This window comes from Dermacentor variabilis, chromosome 9 (genome assembly GCF_050947875.1).
Source record: "Dermacentor variabilis isolate Ectoservices chromosome 9, ASM5094787v1, whole genome shotgun sequence".
Lineage (NCBI taxonomy): Eukaryota > Metazoa > Arthropoda > Arachnida > Ixodida > Ixodidae > Dermacentor > Dermacentor variabilis.
Genome location: NC_134576.1, coordinates 1,718,503 through 1,735,625, shown reverse-complemented (window position 1 = coordinate 1,735,625; position 17,123 = coordinate 1,718,503). Strand labels below are relative to the sequence as shown.

Below are 17,123 nucleotides of genomic sequence, written 5' to 3'. Positions count from 1 at the left end.
GCTAAATTCCTGTCATCAGGAGAATTTACATGTATTCTTTTTGTTCTGATAGAGCGAGTTCGGTGGACCGGTTTTTCCGAAAACCAAATTGTGAAGGTGTCAGTATATCATGCTTACTACAGAAGTTATTCACCCGGGTCAAAATTACTTTCTCAAGCCCTTTTGAGAAAACAGGTAGTATTGACAAAGGCCTATAGTTTGCAAAGTCAGTCTTGTCACCCTTCTTATAAACAACTGCTACTCTTGCAATCTGCATTTGCTGAGGAAAAACCATCACGACTGAATCCTTGTTATAAGGTCTCTCAATTTCTAATCACTTTATGTATCTTAGGAAGCATTCAGCAAGGGCAGAAAGCAAGCTTCTGACCATAAAACAGACCATTCGCGGCGTTTTAGAACAGTGCTGTGTTAATGAGGACGCTCGCCTCACGCGCGGTGTACTTTTCCGTGCTTGCACACGGTGGGCCAAGTGGGACCTTAGTGGCGGCCCACGTGTCACCACTGCAGGGCACTGCGCTGTTCAAGGTTCCGGAAGGAAAAAAAAAATGTAGAGAAAACATACACGTCCCCGACCTCGTCCTTTGACGCAGCTGTTCGAACGTTGCAGCCACGCGAAAAACAAGCCACGCACGTTAGTCGGAACCGGCGGATGTTGGACCCCGGTTGCGCAGTTACAACTTTCGTTGACTCTGTGGAATCAGTTGAACAAAGCAGTGCAGAGAAGCAGCACGGCGACACTTGAAAAGTAGGGTGTAATGTTATCACTAGACGGTTACTCCCAACACTCGCTCACCTGAAGATAGCGACGTCGAAGAGCGAGCGTGCATCCGTGCAGCATCGCTTGCAGCCATTATCCGACGACATTCCTGCACGCTCTTTTCGACCAACGGTAAGAACATTTCATTCCTCTCTTCAGTTTCCGCTCAAGTTGTGCTGTTCGACCTGGCGAATTATTTGCTACATATGCTAACCGGGCTCCATAAAGTATCATCGCACCTGAATTCCCTGTCCTGATCGCTACAGTTATTCACAGGAAGTACTTAAAAGGCCTGCGGGATGCTTTGGAAAAAAAGAAACGTATGAAAAACGGTGCTGCCACCGCGCCCTTCAAGAAAGCGCATCAAACGTCGTGTGTTTCGAAATATTTTTATCTGACGTGTACCTTCCTTAGTGTGTTAATTTTATTTGCGTTGATGATATAAAACAATTCAACTGCATTTTTTAATACCGGCACCGATTCTTGGCAGATATATATTGGTGTAGCAAGCAGGTGCCAGCTACCAACTTTAGCTGCTTACAGTTCAAAATTTCAATAAAAATGTTGCTTTAAAATTGGCAACTTGTCTCTAGATTTAATTATGTAACGTAACTATTTTGCAGACGTTGTGGTTGTCACCAAAAAAGAAAGAAACGCTTCCGAGGGTTTTGATCCTTGCAGCGCCTTCAGTGGAGCAGTTAATGATTGCTGATAACTCCGTCAGCCAAAGGCGCACACACGTTTGAATTCCTATTCACGCATTTCTCAGGTATAGGGGACTCCACGCAGAGTGAAAATGTCAAAAAACGTAAACAATTGTCATTCATAACTCTAATGGGCACATAATATTGTTGCAGGAAGAAAGCAGGCACACGAGTGTAAAATAATTTATATTGAGAACTGAAGTTAGTGGCGTTCAGGCGTTAGGTTAGTGGCGTTAAGTGGCGTCCAGATTTCGCCTTCCTCTCGTCCAATCCAACTTCTTCCTTCCCTTCACCGTAACATCACCCTTCCGGCGGAGTAGCTCTGTCCCGGTGCAAGTTATAGTGCCTCACTTAATGGGGGGACATAGGGCTTCAGCCTGGCGATGTGAACAACATCGTCGGTTATGTTGGCAGGCACTGAAGGCTGACCGACTGGGGGATCTCGTATGTCACGTCGGACAGTTGGCGTAAGATCTGGTACGGACCAGAATAACGCGAAAGTAGTTTTTCCGACAAGCCAACGTGACGTGAAGGCGTCCAGAGAAGGACAAGGGAAGCAGGTGAAAAATGGGAGTCTCGGTGCCGAAGGTCATAGCGTCGCTTTTGAGAAGCTTGCGAGACTGTGAGGCGATGACGGGCGGCTACTCGGGCCTAGGCGGCTAAGTCAATACCATCGCGAGCGTAACTAATGCTGGGTGATTGTACTGCGGAAGGTAGCAACGAGTCGAAGGGCAAGGTGGGGTCGCGGCCATACAAAAGGTAAAATGATGAAAATCCTGCAGTGTCGTGACGGGACGAGTTGTATGCGAAAGTAATGTATGGTAAAGCGACGTCCCAGTCGCGGTGATCGCCGGAAACGTACATGGCCAGCATTTCAGTTAGCGTGCGGTTGAGTCGCTCGGTGAGGCCATTCGTTTGAGGGTGGTACGCGGTAGCAATCTGGTGTTCTGTAGAACAGGAGCGGAGCAGACCATAGACGACCTTCCATAGAAAGTAACGGCCGCGATCTGTCAGCAACTGGAGAGGGGCGCCGTGGTGCAGGATGACGTCGTATAGTAAGAAGTCGGCGACATCTGTAGCGCAGCTGGTTGGTAGCGCTCGTGCGATGGCATATCTCGTGGCATAATCGGTTGCTACAGCAATCCATTTGTTTCCTTTGATGGAAATTAGAAAGGGGCCAAGGAGGTCTAGGCCCACCCGGAAGAAGGGCTCTGTAGGGAGATGAATTGGTTGCAGGAAACCAGCGGGAGGCATAGCAGGCGTCTCCCGGCGCTGACACAGGTCGCAAGAAGCGACATAACGGCGCACAGAGCGATAAATGCCGGGCCAGAAGAAGCGTCGCCGCAGGCGCTCGTATGTACGAGTGATGCCCAGATGTTCAGCAGTAGCAGCGTCGTGAAGTTGCTGGAGTACGGCTAGTCGAAGGTACTTGGGAACGACTAGGAGGAGCTCCGGGCTGTCGGGATGAACGCTACGACGGTATAAAGTTCCATCGCGCAAGGTGAACATCTGGAGGGATGGGTCATTGGGTGAGGAGCCTAGGCGTTCCATAAGTGTTCGAAGAGCTGGATCTTTGCGCTGCTCGTCGCCAATATGGAGGAAGCCGGAGAGGGATAGAACACTGATGTCCGAGTCTGCATTGGTATCGTCCGGTTGATCCACGGGATTGCGGGACAGGCAGTCAGCGTCTTTATGCAGGCGCCCTGATTTATACAAAATAGAAAATGTATATTCTTGTAGACGCAAGGCCCAACGTGCAAGTCGTCCAGTTGGGTCCTTCAAAGAGGAGAGCCAGCAGAGGGCGTGATGATCGGTTACGACACAGAAGCTCCGACCGAAAAGGTACGGCCGAAATTTCGCGACCGCCCATACGAGCGCGAGACATTCTCTCTCAGTAATGGAGTAATTTCGCTCGGGCGTGTAAAGAAGGCTGCTAGCGTATGCGATGACACGGTCTTGGGCCTGTTGGCGCTGAGCGAGGACAGCGCCGATGCCATGACCACTCGCGTAAGTTCGTACTTCACTGGGCACAGAAGGGTCAAAGTGTGACAGAGTTGGTGAAGTTGTAAGCTGCTCAATCAGGGTAGAGAAGGCTTTTTCCTGCAGTGGTCCCCAAGAGAAAGAGACGTCTTTCTTAAGAAGGTCAGTGAGAGGGTCAGCGATGTCAGCAAAATTTTTCACAAAACGCCGGAAATAGGAGCATAAGCCCAGAAAACTACGGACATCGTTTGTTGAACAAGGTACAGGAAAATTTCGCACGGCGTGAACTTTCTGTGGATCAGGTTGGATTGCGGCGGCGTTTACGAGATGGCGGAGCATGTTGATTTCACGGCGACCGAAATAGCACTTGGAGGAGCTTAGCTGAAGGCCAGCGCTGCGAACACGGAGAGTATGGTTGTGAGGTGCCGCAGATGGCTCTCAAAATTCGGGGAAAACACAATCACATCATCGAGGTAACAGAGGCATGTAGACCACTTCAAACCGCGCAAGAGAGAGTCCATCATGCGCTCGAATGTACCTGGCGCATTGCATAATCCAAAGGGTATGACTTTAAATTGGTACAGTCCGTCCGGTGTGACGAAGGCGGTTTTCTCACGGTCCATCTCATTGACGCTAATCTGCCAATAGGCGGAGCGGAGGTCAATGAATGAAAAGTATTGGGATCCGTGAAGGCAGTCAAGAGCGTCATAAATGCGAGGCAGGGGATAAACATCCTTCTTTGTTAGCCTCTTGAGGTGACGGTAGTCAACGCCACAGCACCACAAGTTGCCTTTTTTCTTTACTAAGACAACCGGTGATGCCTACGGGCTACTGTAAGGTTCAATGATGTCCTTGTCCATCATCCTGTCTACCTCTTTCTGTATGATGACCCTTTCTGTAGCGGAGACACGATATGGCCGCCTATGAATGGGGCTGGCGTCACCGGTGTTGATGCGATGCGTGACAACAGATGTCTGGCCAAGTGGGCGGTCGTCCAAATCAAAGATGTCCCGATAAGATGACAGGAGATTACGAAGAGCTGTTGTTTGCTCGGAAGGAAGGTCAGGGACGATCATTTAAAAAACATCGTCGGCAGACATCGAGTACGGAGTAGTGATGACAAAGGTCCGCTGGTGCTGAGGAAGGACTGAGAGGTCAAACAAGAAACCTCAAATTCTTCCGAAGGAGTGACATGTGCTATGGCGATACCGTGTGGCAGCACATGTGACGAAAATCCAAAATTCAGGATGTTCACATGAGTGCAGTTTTCGCGGATCCGGACTAAGGTGCTCGGCAGGGCAATATTGTGCGACAAAACCACGTCAGTAAGTGGCGACACGACGTACTCGCCATCAGGTACGGCAGGACAGGGCCTGAGGAGGACATTTGTAGCCGCCTGTGGAGACAGCCTTGCAAACTCGGCAGAACATAAGTGGTCTGAAGCACAAGTTGTTTTGTCGGTAGGAAGCGGCAGATCCAACTGTACAACACCTGCGGAGCAGTCAATTTGGGCAGAGCGTTTCGAAAGGAAGTCGAGGCCGAGAATTAGGTCGTGCGGACAGTGTTCAAGGACGATAAATAGAACAAAGGTATAATGGCCCCCAATGGTCACACGGGCTGTGCACATTCCAAGGACAGGTGAAGTACTCCCATCGGCGACTCGCACAGTGCACGGTATGGCGGGTGTCAGAACCTTTTTGAGCCTTCGGTGGAGAGCAGTGCTCCTAACTGAAAGATGCGCTCCGGATGGCGGATCCGGATCATGAGACGGAAATAATCAGACGAATAAGAATGGGCTGGGGTGCGTTTGGCAGGCATTCTCAGGCCATGAACAGCAGGTTGCCATTATCCCTCAAGAGAAAAGTATATAATTGCTGTGTCTTACCAGTACTCACCTACGGGGCAGAAACCTGGAGGCTTACGAAAAGGGTTCTACTCAAATTGAGGACGACGCAACGAGCTATGGAAAGAAGAATGATAGGTGTAACGTTAAGGGATAAGAAAAGAGCAGATTGGGTGAGGGAAGAAACGCGAGTTAATGACATCTTAGTTGAAATCAAGAAAAAGAAATGGGCATGGGCAGGACATGTAATGCGGAGGGAAGATAACCGATGGTCATTACGGGTTATGGACTAGATCCCAAGGGAAGGGAAACGTAGCAGGGGGCGGCAGAATGTTAGGTGGGCGGATGAGATTAAGAAGTTTGCAGGCATGGCATGGCCACAATTAGTACATGACCTGGGTTGTTGGAGAAGGATGGGAGAGGCCTTTGCCCTGCAGTGGGCGTGACGAGGCTGATGGTGATGATGATGATGATGATGATGATGAGGAGGCGAACGGGACCTATGACCTTGCGGAGACGGGGAGCGGCTGGATCTTGGTGGAGCACTGTCGGCGTTGTTCCCAGTCGGCGTATAGGGCGAGAAACTACGATTGTCCGCTACTTGGCGGTAGTGACTCGGAGACGACCACCGAGGAGGTGACGACCAGTGGTTGCGGCAATGACGGGCGATGTGTCCAATACCGGAGCAATTAAAGCAGACGGGTTTATCCTCCGCTGTGCGCCAGTCAGCTGGGTTGTGACGGAGTGGCGGAAAGCTTTTCGTCTGGGAGCGAGCGGCCGGAGAAATCTGGTAGGTGTTTGTATGGAGGACCGAGCAGAGAGAAGGAATGCCCAAGCTTGCTATTTCCTCCCGAACGACCGCTTGTATAAGGGAGATAGCGGGCACGCTTTCCCGACAGTCTGGACGAACTGGAGCCGGAGTCATGGCCTCAAGCTCACGGGGAACGATGCGCGTGATATCTTCTGGTCCTGCAGGCTGAACGAACCGCGGCGGGTCTTCGCAAGAAGATGTCGTGGCGGTATTGGGCAATCGGTCAAAAGTTTGAGCGACGCGGCGGCCCTTCGTTTATTCGAAGCGCCAGCACTCCTTTACAATTGCATCCACAATGGCACAATCCTTACATATCAGGAGATTGAAGGCATGGTCTGCAATACCTTTCAGTATGCGGCCAATCTTGTCTGGCTCGGTCATGTTGTTATCAGCCTTGCGACAGAGGGCCAGCATATTCTGCATGTACATGTCATAGTATTCTGTGGACGTCTGAGCGCGGCACGCAAGTTCTTTTTTTTCTTTTTGCTGGCAGCTGACGACCGACAGGTCTGCCAAACAGGTCTGGCATTTTTTCTTTGCAGACATCCCAGCTCGCTAGGTCAGCTTCGTGTGTGTCGTACCATTGCTTCGCAGTTCCTCTTGGATAAAATATCACGTTTGCTAGCATCATTGTTGGATTCCACCTGTTGTTGTCGCACACTCGCTCGTACATCGTAAGCCAGTTCTCGACGTCGGCACTGTCCGTGCCACAAAATGTCCCTGGGTCCCGCGGATGAGTGAGGATGACCGTTGGCACGGTATGCTGAGGCGTTGTCGCTTGTGTCGGTTGATTTGCCATTGTGGCGGCAGTTAGATGACGTCCGCTGCGAAGTTTCGTGTTTGTACCCTGCACCTTCCACCAAAATGGTGCAGGAAGAAAGCAGGCCCAAGAGTGTAAAATAATGTATATTTACAACTGAGGAACTTAATGGCGTTCAGACAACTGCCAGACTTCGTCTTCCTCTAGTCGAGTCCAACTTCTTCCTTTCCTTCACCGTAACAATATGAAGCTAACATTGGTGTCAGAATGTCTCCATTAAATGCCGTGTAGCCGTCACGAGCACAGCAGACTCGCCTATTTCGCGTGTTGTGTGGAACTGCTTATACTTAGTTCTCTAATAAACGGTGATTCACTCACTAATTGTGTTCTAAGACCAAGCGCATCTTAAAACTGCTTACTAGCATGCACATTGAGAGTAAGTAGCTTTTATTTGCGCTCGTCATTTCGACTGCAAGCAGAATACAGCAGATATAAGCTGGTTGTCACACCTCACGCCATAATCATATATACACACAAAAAAGTGGGTAAGAAGACTTTGTTTGGACGCAACAGCACCGCGTGGAGCCAACCTTCCATAAATAACCTCTAAGAGCAATCAACATAGCACGGGTAATCACCAGTTGGTATTTGCTGTACACCAAATACCCATACATTTAATGCGCGCTTTGTCGATAAAGAATATTAATTTGCGAAGCTCCTGTGATACAGTTTTTCAGAAGCAAATAAAACCGTAAAGAGCACTACATTAAGCACGGCCAGGGAATATAAATATCTAGGAGTCTATGTAACGAGTGATTTGAAGTGGACTAGGCACGTTCACCACATCAAAGTTAAGGCTGGACGTGTTTTGGGTTTTTTGAGATGAAATTTCAGCGAACTTCCATTTAACTTAAAAGAACAACTGTATTTCAGTCATGTGCGCTCATTGTTAGAACACGCATGCGTTTGCTGGGATCCGTATACCAATGAGCTGGCCGATACGCTTGAAAAAATACAGAATAGGGCAGTGCGATTTGTTCTAGATAATTGGGATCGGCAACTTAGTATGAGAGAAAGCAAAAGTAAACTTAAATGGGAAGACCTGAAAGATCGTAGACGAAACCTCAGGTGGAAATTTTTCCATAATATCTACCATTCTAAAACTGGAATCGATAAGGAGAAGTGCATCCAGGAGCCGTCCTATATATTTCAAAGAAGGGACAACAGGCTCAAAGTAAATGAATTTTTCTTTAAAGGTGACCTCTGGGCTATTAATTTTCTTTTTGAGGTATAAGAGAGCGGAATGATCTTCCGCCTATGATTGTATCCATTGTGTCGAATGATGATTTTTACCACGCTTTGTGTGATTACTTTCTTTATTGGTGACAAATATGATGCTTATTCTATGTATCCCCCTGCTGGGTAATGCCTGCAAAGGCGAAGCAGGTATCAAATAAATAAATAAAATAAAATAAAGTTTGGGAATAAACCGAAGCAAACAAACACGCCAAGGAAACTTGACATGGTGGAACAAACACCAACTAGCCCTGGAAAGCATCCTGCTTGTTTAAAGGGAGACTGAGTAGTTCGAATAATCAGACGTGCCTGTGCACATAACAAAAAAAGAAAAGAACACTTCAGAGGACAACGACATGTTCTAGCCGGGAAGTTTCGCGCTCATAGAGGATCAGAATAGTCGCCGTGTTTGAAGTGGTCGGAGCCGACGTGCTTTGGAAGTTCTGCTGGATGCGTTCAGTTTGCATAGTCTTAGGAAGAACTGCATCTGGAACAAATATTGAAGGTACAGCTGAGGATTTTCGGCTTATTCCCTATGTTCTCGCTTATACGGAACCAAATTCCAGGACAGCTTTTATTTGTTAGTACAAAGGAGGGCACCTTTCTTTAAAGCAAAGGGCATCAACTCTGTTCACAAAATAAAGCTGCCGCGGCGTGCTTTCTTGGCATATGAAGCAAATGTTGATGGCCGCATTTTCACTGATATAACACGTGAAGCTGGCCCTACAGGCACCTTCAGTGATCGGCTGTTGGGCCAAATGTGCATCAGCCATCAGTGACTTATAACATACCGTATCTACGAATGAAATGAATTGTATCAAGTGGATGATTATGGCGACGAGCTCTGTGAGAGCTATACACCAGTTCTAGAGCCCTTAAATTATAATTTTATTCTGTGTAAACACCTATTGTGCATCAATTTTCGTACATAATCATTCTTCTAGTTCCGAACATCTTAATAATGTAGACCAAACAAGCTTTGAGTCTGAAAACTAAGGACCAATGAAGATTCTCTGTCATTTTCTTCGGCAGAGTCTCGCGGGTTGCATGGAGATAACAGCTTTGCGATGAAGGTGTCTTAATTATACCGTGTGTGCTAGCTCGCGTTAACCAAGGTGTTCAAAGAAAGAAGTTCGGCAGCATGTTACACTCCTGTAACATTTGAAGGCGAAAGCTTGCTGCACACGTTGTAATGCATAAAGTTATACGGTCTGAGGGATCAGACATCTTGCAAGAGAGAAAGAGCTGCAATGTGAAAGTAAACATATGACGCTGTTGGTAGGCCACCTCAACGACACAGGGGAGCACCTATTGTACTACCTAAGGGTGCTTTCGTTCTTTCTTTCGTTTTCTCTTTCTTTCCGTCTTTCTTTCTTTCTTTGCCTTTTTTTCTTTGATGTTTGGTTCTTTAATTCTTTCGTTCCTGCTTTATATTTCTCATTGTGTTCTCTGATCTTTCTTCCTTCCTTCCGTTTCATTATTCATAGTCATTAATATTTCGTTTCCTCATTGGGGTATGAGCCCTTCCCGATGATTATATTTTCTTGCACCAGTGATTTTTTGCGCAACTAGGCTAGACGCCACTTTCTTTGGGTACGAGCCATTACAACAAGCCACTTCAGGCTTATGCCTTACAGTTTAAAAGCTCAACGCAAAATAACATTCCAGGACCTACGGTACTCGGTTGTCCGAAGTCTGAAGACCGAACAACTTAGCTCCTATTACCGCATTTTGCACCGCGAATTTCAAACCTATTTTTTCCTTTGGACCGCTTGGCTGACGTTAGGTAGGGCGCACTATATATCATGTTGCGTGCAGTTTTCTCTCCTTCTGAATGAAACTATAGCAGCTTTACACTTTCCACGAGAAGTTTATTCCATGTATATGATATTACTCATTCAATGGAGGAACGCCAGGGGGTCGGAGCGTAGGGATACGCGTCTCATGGGCTCCCCTCCAATAATCATTTCCCATCGTTTTGGAGCCCAGCTCATGGCGTCCGCTCCTGGGTAGAGCGTCAGCACCGGCGACGCCAACGCACGCGTGCCACTGCTCACGCGTTTGTCGTCGTCTTCTGCCACAGCTGGCTCCACTGGCGCTCATCGTGCCAGCGTTCCCATACCACTCCTCCCTCTGCGTAGGCACTGACGGCACTGGCCTATTGCCAGACAGTGCGGTGATTTCGCTGTGAAATTATTTGCCTCAATACTCGCGTGTTTGTCACTGTATTCTTCCACAGCTGGCTCCAAGCGCGCTGCCAGCATGACTTTGAGACACATCCAAGACACTTTCAAGGTATCCTCACCAGAGCGCGACGTGGGAGACCTAGGCTATTCCAGCTCATTACGCTGCCAACGGCGCCCACCAGAGTCAACGACAGCGTTACCAGAGATATGAACCCCGCGCTCACACTTACGCGCAGTGTCAGGGGCGCGACTTGGATGAACTTAGACGAAACTGGAGAACGATCGCAACATTATTAAGGTTTTAATGCAATCACCTAAGATTCGCCGAGTGGTCGAGGGCGACGTGGTACTGACGGTTTGGACAACTTCCTGCATGCGCTCGCTCCCGGAGCACCCGCCGGACGTTTTCAATGGCAGGGCAGACTCGGTTCGCGACTCGCGCTAAGGAAACCCGAAAACATTAGACGCACGATAGAGGCACCGCTGGTCCATCTGCGCCTGCTTCACCTCTCGGAGGCCAGACAAAGCACGCTAGAAAGATGGCACAGGCAGGTGAATGCCTACAGGCGAATAGCCTCTGTGTCGGAACAGGCAATGAAGTCCGCGGCAAAACTTGTCGTAGATGGTTGGATAAAGCTTTCGGGCCCTTCAACGTGCCCTGGGCACCGTCCAGACTTGGACGCTACTCAGGAGGATGCTGGAAACTGACAATACAAAATTAGGCATGAACAGAAGTCTTCAATACATTGCAGATTCCTTTCCAGAGATGTACGGAGAATTGCTACAGGTACTCAAATACCGCTACATCGGCAGCGTGGACATCCAGCCTTGCACCTTAAAATACACGGGTCCCGAGGGCGTCGAAATCGACGCTCCAATAACGCTGCAGGACGTATACGCGGCAGCAAAGGCAGACAACCAAAACTTGGCCCCGCGATCGGAGCACAAACGAATGCAATGACTACGAACCTCAGTGACGAGACTCTGGATCAGATTACGACGATAGAAGGCCAAGAGCATAACCATACCCAAACCAGCAAAATTTCCAGCTATCGAAAGTATGTGACCCACCTCGTTCACGTCTTGTATTGCAAGGTTTTCGACAGAGTGGTGCACATGCGACTCTAAAGCCACATTGACAAGAAAAAAATATTTCCCGCCATGGTGATTGGATTCCGACCCGGGCCCTCGACCTCTTGACGCCTTCCTCTTGATAAGGGAGGATGTGCTGAGTCCAGTCCGCGTCGGAAGCGAAAACCTCATACCGGGCCCAAGACCTCGATCGGACCTTCGCCAACATTTCACACGAGGTCATCCTCTCTGAACTGAGCGAAATGAGCTGCGGCGAACGGATCTTCAACTACGTTAAGTCCTTCCTTTCTGGTACGACGACGACTATTGGTATTGAGCAGATGAGGTGGGACCCTTTCCTGATGCCCAACAAAGGCCCGCAACAGGGATAGTTCATATCACCTCTGCTTTTCACCATCGCGATGTCTAGGCTATCTCATGCTCTAGACGAGATCCCGCAGCTGGGCTACATGCTTTACACAGATGACATTACGCTTTGGGCGACAAAAGGATCGCTAGCGCAAAAGGATGAAACACTGCAGAGGGCCGCGACGGTTGAATCAGAGTTTGCCAGGAGTAGCGGACTCTCCTGTGGGCAGGAAAAATGGGAGGCCATCCGCGTGCACAGCTGATACTACAAAAGTAATGAGAGATAAACCTAAGTGTTGACGGTCACGCAATTGTCGAAGTTTCGAAAGCCCGAATCTTGGGCTACTGGATCCAGAGCAATGACAGAATCACACATACGATCGCCACACTACATACAACGTCCACTCAATTATTAGAAGAATTACACATCATAAGAAAGGCATGAAGAAAGGAGACACCGTCAGACTCGCCCAAGCATTGGTCAACGGCAGCGTAATGTAAAGCTTATGCTATCACACGCTCATCAAGACTGAGGAGAGACAAGTGGATGCCATCATCAGAAACTCGTACGAAGCAGCCCTAGGGCTGCCGCGTTACACGCCTACAGAGAGAATGCCAGCCCTCTGCTTACATAAGCCGTACACAGAGCTAAAGGCAGCGGTATTGATCTCGCAGAGGGACCAATCGAGCGGTATATCATCGGGTAGAACCGTTTTAAACCGGGCGGGCATACCGCCACGTCCGCAGCACCTAGACGAGGTGCTGGTGGACTTGCCAAGAGATACGAGGAAACACATTTCGGTGGCTCCGCTGCCGAGAAACATGCATCGATACTTGCGCAGAGAAAGACAAATTGCAAGGGTAGAGCCACTCCGCAAGCAGATCGAATCGGACCATAGCACAACGTACGTCGATGCGGCCACGTACCACGAAGGTGACGGATGCCACGTCTTGACGGTAGTGAAGGAAAAACTCCGTCTGCGAGCAAGCTTATCGACGCTCCGTCAGCGGGGGCCATGGCCGACAGATAATCCTGTTCTCTGGCGATCGGAGAACAGGAGCGCGAGGGAATGTCGTCCGTCATAATTTAGGACTCGCATGACACGCGCCGCCTCTTTACAGTGGGTCGCGTGCCCTCAGCCGCAGTGCGAGTACTCAAACCCACGCCAACCTGCCACCAGCGCTCGGTTTGGTGCCCGAGCCACGCCGGACTAAAGGGCGAGGAGAGGGCCGACTGCTAGCTCTCGAACTTTTTGAACGAGCGGTGGCGGACGGTCCTTCCCGTCGCCCACGATTAATATCCCATTTCGCGCTACAGAAATTCTGCAAATCCAGCGTTTTGAGCCTCAAAAATATGGTACCCCTCGCAAGTCACTCTTAGGGGAAGACGCTGTCGATCTTAGAGAGATACATGTGTACGTTTATCCGCATTTGCCAAAGCCACAGGCTCTACATCCGACGCTATACCGAAACTCTCGTCTGTGGTGAGGTGGTAAGCCTATACTCTACCATATTTCGGGGGGGAGGGGGGACTGAGAGGAAACCCATAAGTCGAGCTAATTACCTAGGTAAACGATTAACACCCCTTTGGCCTCATGAGAGGTAAAGCATGCCAGCTCTGATACAGAGGAGCAAATGGCGCTTCTGAAGTAAGTTCGGCCGGCAGCCGAGGTCAGTGGAGCCCAGGACTTGGGGCTCCACCTGTAGGATCTCCAAGACCATCAGGTCATGGAGACCTGATGGTCTTACTCTCTTTATTAACTTTTCCATCATCATCATTAGCATCATTCACAAAATATACTTATCTGCTTAAAGTTTTCAAGGAAAGAGTACTTTGACCGCCAACTACTACTCGTTGTGTTGCTTAGGCTATCTCTTTTCCAAGGTTGCTTGTAACTCTCACCTTTACGAAGTTCGGAGAAGAGCGATAGCCTAAATACACAACACATTGAGGACAACACATAGGAGGAAAATTACAATTGAGTTAACTACGTGGGGCGTAATTTCTTCGCTACTGCTTGATTTCTTTCCCTGAATAAAATTGACGATCTATGCTTTTTTTCGTATTCTAGCATTGGAAGTTTGCTTCGTCAAAGTAAATTCTCAGGAAAAGAGAAACGGTGCAGCCCCGCTAGGACGCACTCAGGACTATCATTACAAGCACATCAATGACAGTTCCTGCATCGATAACGGCTATAATAAAATAGATGGAGCGACACTACTCTTATCTCCCCGCAGCTAACGCAGAAATATCTAAATGACTGGTTTTCTCTTGTGAAAAGCTTGTACGTTTTGGAAAATCTGAAAAAACTCGGCGCAGCTTAAATTCGCTGAACTGGAATAGCACGCAGCCGCAAAAGGCATTTGACGTCTCAGTGGCCGCCTTTATCTAAAGTTTTGTTTCCTGCGTTTTCGTGATCTAGACGCCACATGAAGCTACGGCGTCTTCTGCCATCTTGATACTTCTCATGACAACAAAAACAGCTAACCGATGGGGGGAGGGGAAGAAGAGCAGACAGAGCATACCCAGTGGACTGTCCATCTTAGTTAGGCTGTCCATCGGGCTGTCTGGCTTGGCTGGGGCTGGAACGTGAACGAAGCAGGTGTCGGCAGCATGCTTTCTTCTCTTTCGTACAGCTTCAGCCAATCAGCAGCACCCAAAACAAACTGTCGAATAGGTGGACACTTACTTATTTATTTATTTGTGATACGCTCAAGGTACAAAATAGTACATTGCAGAGGGGAGGGGCGAGAATACATTCGAAGAGTAACAAATGCAGGATTAGTTCAAGGAATTTCCAGGGAACAAAAGCAATATTAAACAAGTAGTAATGCATTCATAACAAATAACAGACTTACATAACACGAAAAATACAGAAAGAATAAACTTTAGCAAGCAGACAATGTTTAGGAATAAGTACATAATTATGCCATTTGCCACAATACATTATTTTATGTTGATTATTGCATTCTTAAAAGGAGTGGGGTCACTGATGCTTACTAATGATGTAGGTAGATTATTCCAGTCGACTGCAGTCCTAGGAAGGAATGGTTGTGAGCACGCGACGGTGTTATTACGGGGTACGTTAACTTTATGTACGTGATCATGACAAGCCGAATAATAAGGCGCAGGTTGGATCCAAAGAGGGCGAAGAGATGCGTTGTTGAAGTAGATATTATGAAAAAGGGAAATGCGCGATTATTTTCTGCGAAAAGATAATAATGGAATTTGAAGGGTACTCTTCATTAATGTAATACTAGCAGTGCGATGGTAGTTAGATAAGATGAAACGAACCGAGCGATTTTGCACTGGTTCAATTTCGGTAATTAATGTGTTCTGATGATGATCCCAAACGGATGAGGCATATTCTAATTGGGGGCGGACGTATGTCGTGTACAACAGCCGTTTTAATGAAAGTGGCACGAGCGAAAAACTTCTCTTCAAATATCCGAAGGAGCGGTTAGCTTTAGATATTACATACTGTACATGCTGCTTCCAAGGAAGATCGCTAGTTATTTGAATGCCAAGATAACGGTAGCATGGAACGGATTGAAGGGGGCAGTCATTAAGGGCGTAGGTAGGGCAAGTTGTGTTAGAGCGAGAAATCCGCATAGATTTGCATTTATTAATGTTGAGTTCCATGCACCAAGTGAGGCACCAGTTAGATATGTTATTTAAATCGGATTGAAGGGTATCTATATTAGATGCATTAGTCACTTTTCGATATATAACACAGTCGTCAGCGAATAAACAAATTTGTGAGGAAATATTATCAGGTAAATCGTTAATATATATTAAAAATAAAAGAGGACCAAGAACAGACCCTTGTGGAACACCGGATTCAACTGGAGCCGCGTGAGATGTGGAGTCATTAGTTCCAACAAATCGGTAACGAGAAGAAACGCACGATTGGATCCAGTTGAGTGCTCCCGGGTCAATGTTGAGTGCGCTTAGTTTGTGTAGTAGCAGTACATGTTTAACCTTGTCAAAAGCTTTAGAAAAATCCAAAAATATGCAATCAGTCAAAAAACCGCTATCAAGATATACATGCAAGTCATTAGTGAAAGTTACCAGCTGAGTCTCAGAAGAAAAAATTTGCGAAAGCCATGTTTACTGTTAGAGAAAAAATTATTTTTTTCAAGAAAGTTGACGTGGTTAGAAAATATGATGTGCTCCATAATTTTGCACGGTACTAAGGTAATCGATATGGGCCTGTAGTTAAAAGGATCCTGAGTTTCGCCAGATTTGTGGATAGGAATAATCTTTGCTGTTTTCCAGTCATGAGGCAAAGTTGAAGACAGGTACGATTGTGAAAAAATGCTCTCTAAGATGATAGAGGAATACTCACTGGTATTTTTTAGAAATTTCGTCGTGATTTCGTCTATTCCACAAGAAGACGTAAGTTTAAGAGTGTCTATTATTTTTTTATGCCAGTAGAGTTAAACAACTTACACACAGGCTCGAGCCGATCTGCGATATTCGCAAATGAGCGGTGATCGTAAGCTTCCGCCCGTGCAACGGACACCGTCAGTTACATCCCACGCGGTTCCCGATTTAAAATTAACGAGCAAAACTAAGAAAAGTGAGTGAACTTGCAACGAAGTGTCCTATTCCATTTGCTAATCTGTCTTTTTTTTGTAATTCTCACTTGTACATGTAAAAGAAATACCAACAACTGTATCTCGTTCTAACAGACGTTAGAATATCAGGCAATTACAAGGGGCACGCATGTTTTTCGATACCGAAGGTAGCACTGGGGCCTGCCGGAAGTTGGTGTACAAAACTTTAAAAACACTTGTGCTGTTTTCCCGTCTTCCACCTTTCTCGGTCGCGCTTCAAGCACTAACAGCAGCGTCGGCCAAGTGGCCCGAAATCCCATCTACTTTCCGGAAGACGTGTTGAGCAGCCCTAATCGAATAAGAAGGCCCATTTCCGACATGACTCTTCGTTTGCGGAGCGCTTATAATGTTAGTGCGACCTCATCTTTGGTTATCAGGCTAGAGGTCAGCGTGCATGAAGGAGCTCTCCAGTAGAGAAACGCTGCAACATCGGGCCAGCGCCGCCCTTGCTTCCGAGTTGTCAACAAGGCTAAATGATTTCCATGTCCCACACACGTGGCGCTGCATGTATCCTGTACAGTGCTGCCAGATACAATCTCGTGGTTTTCTTTCATGGCCAAGCGTGGTGGTAAATGCAAAAACGCTCACTTTATGTGTTTTCGATGCTGTCGGAGAACCTGAGGATATGAAAATTTATTTGGAGCTATGGTACAGCGTTTATCATAGCAAGGCTGTGACATTGCGCCATGAGGTATTAATGCGTTAGCATTATTTGCATACTTCACG

The 17,123-nt window shown here is 47.6% G+C and overlaps 1 protein-coding gene across 3 annotated transcripts in view; it reads left to right on the top strand.

Annotated features, from left to right (window-relative positions):
• The first annotated feature begins 650 nt into the window (after positions 1 to 650).
• Positions 651 to 17,123, top strand: part of LOC142558244 (ATP-binding cassette sub-family C member 2-like) — a 659,669-nt gene continuing 643,196 nt past the window's right edge. For 2 of the 3 annotated variants that reach the window (XM_075670395.1, XM_075670394.1), the window contains exon 1: positions 651 to 889. The gene's annotated coding sequence lies outside the window, so the exon portion shown is untranslated. The remainder of the gene's footprint in view (positions 890 to 17,123) is intronic. The other variant, XM_075670396.1, reaches the window with a different exon arrangement.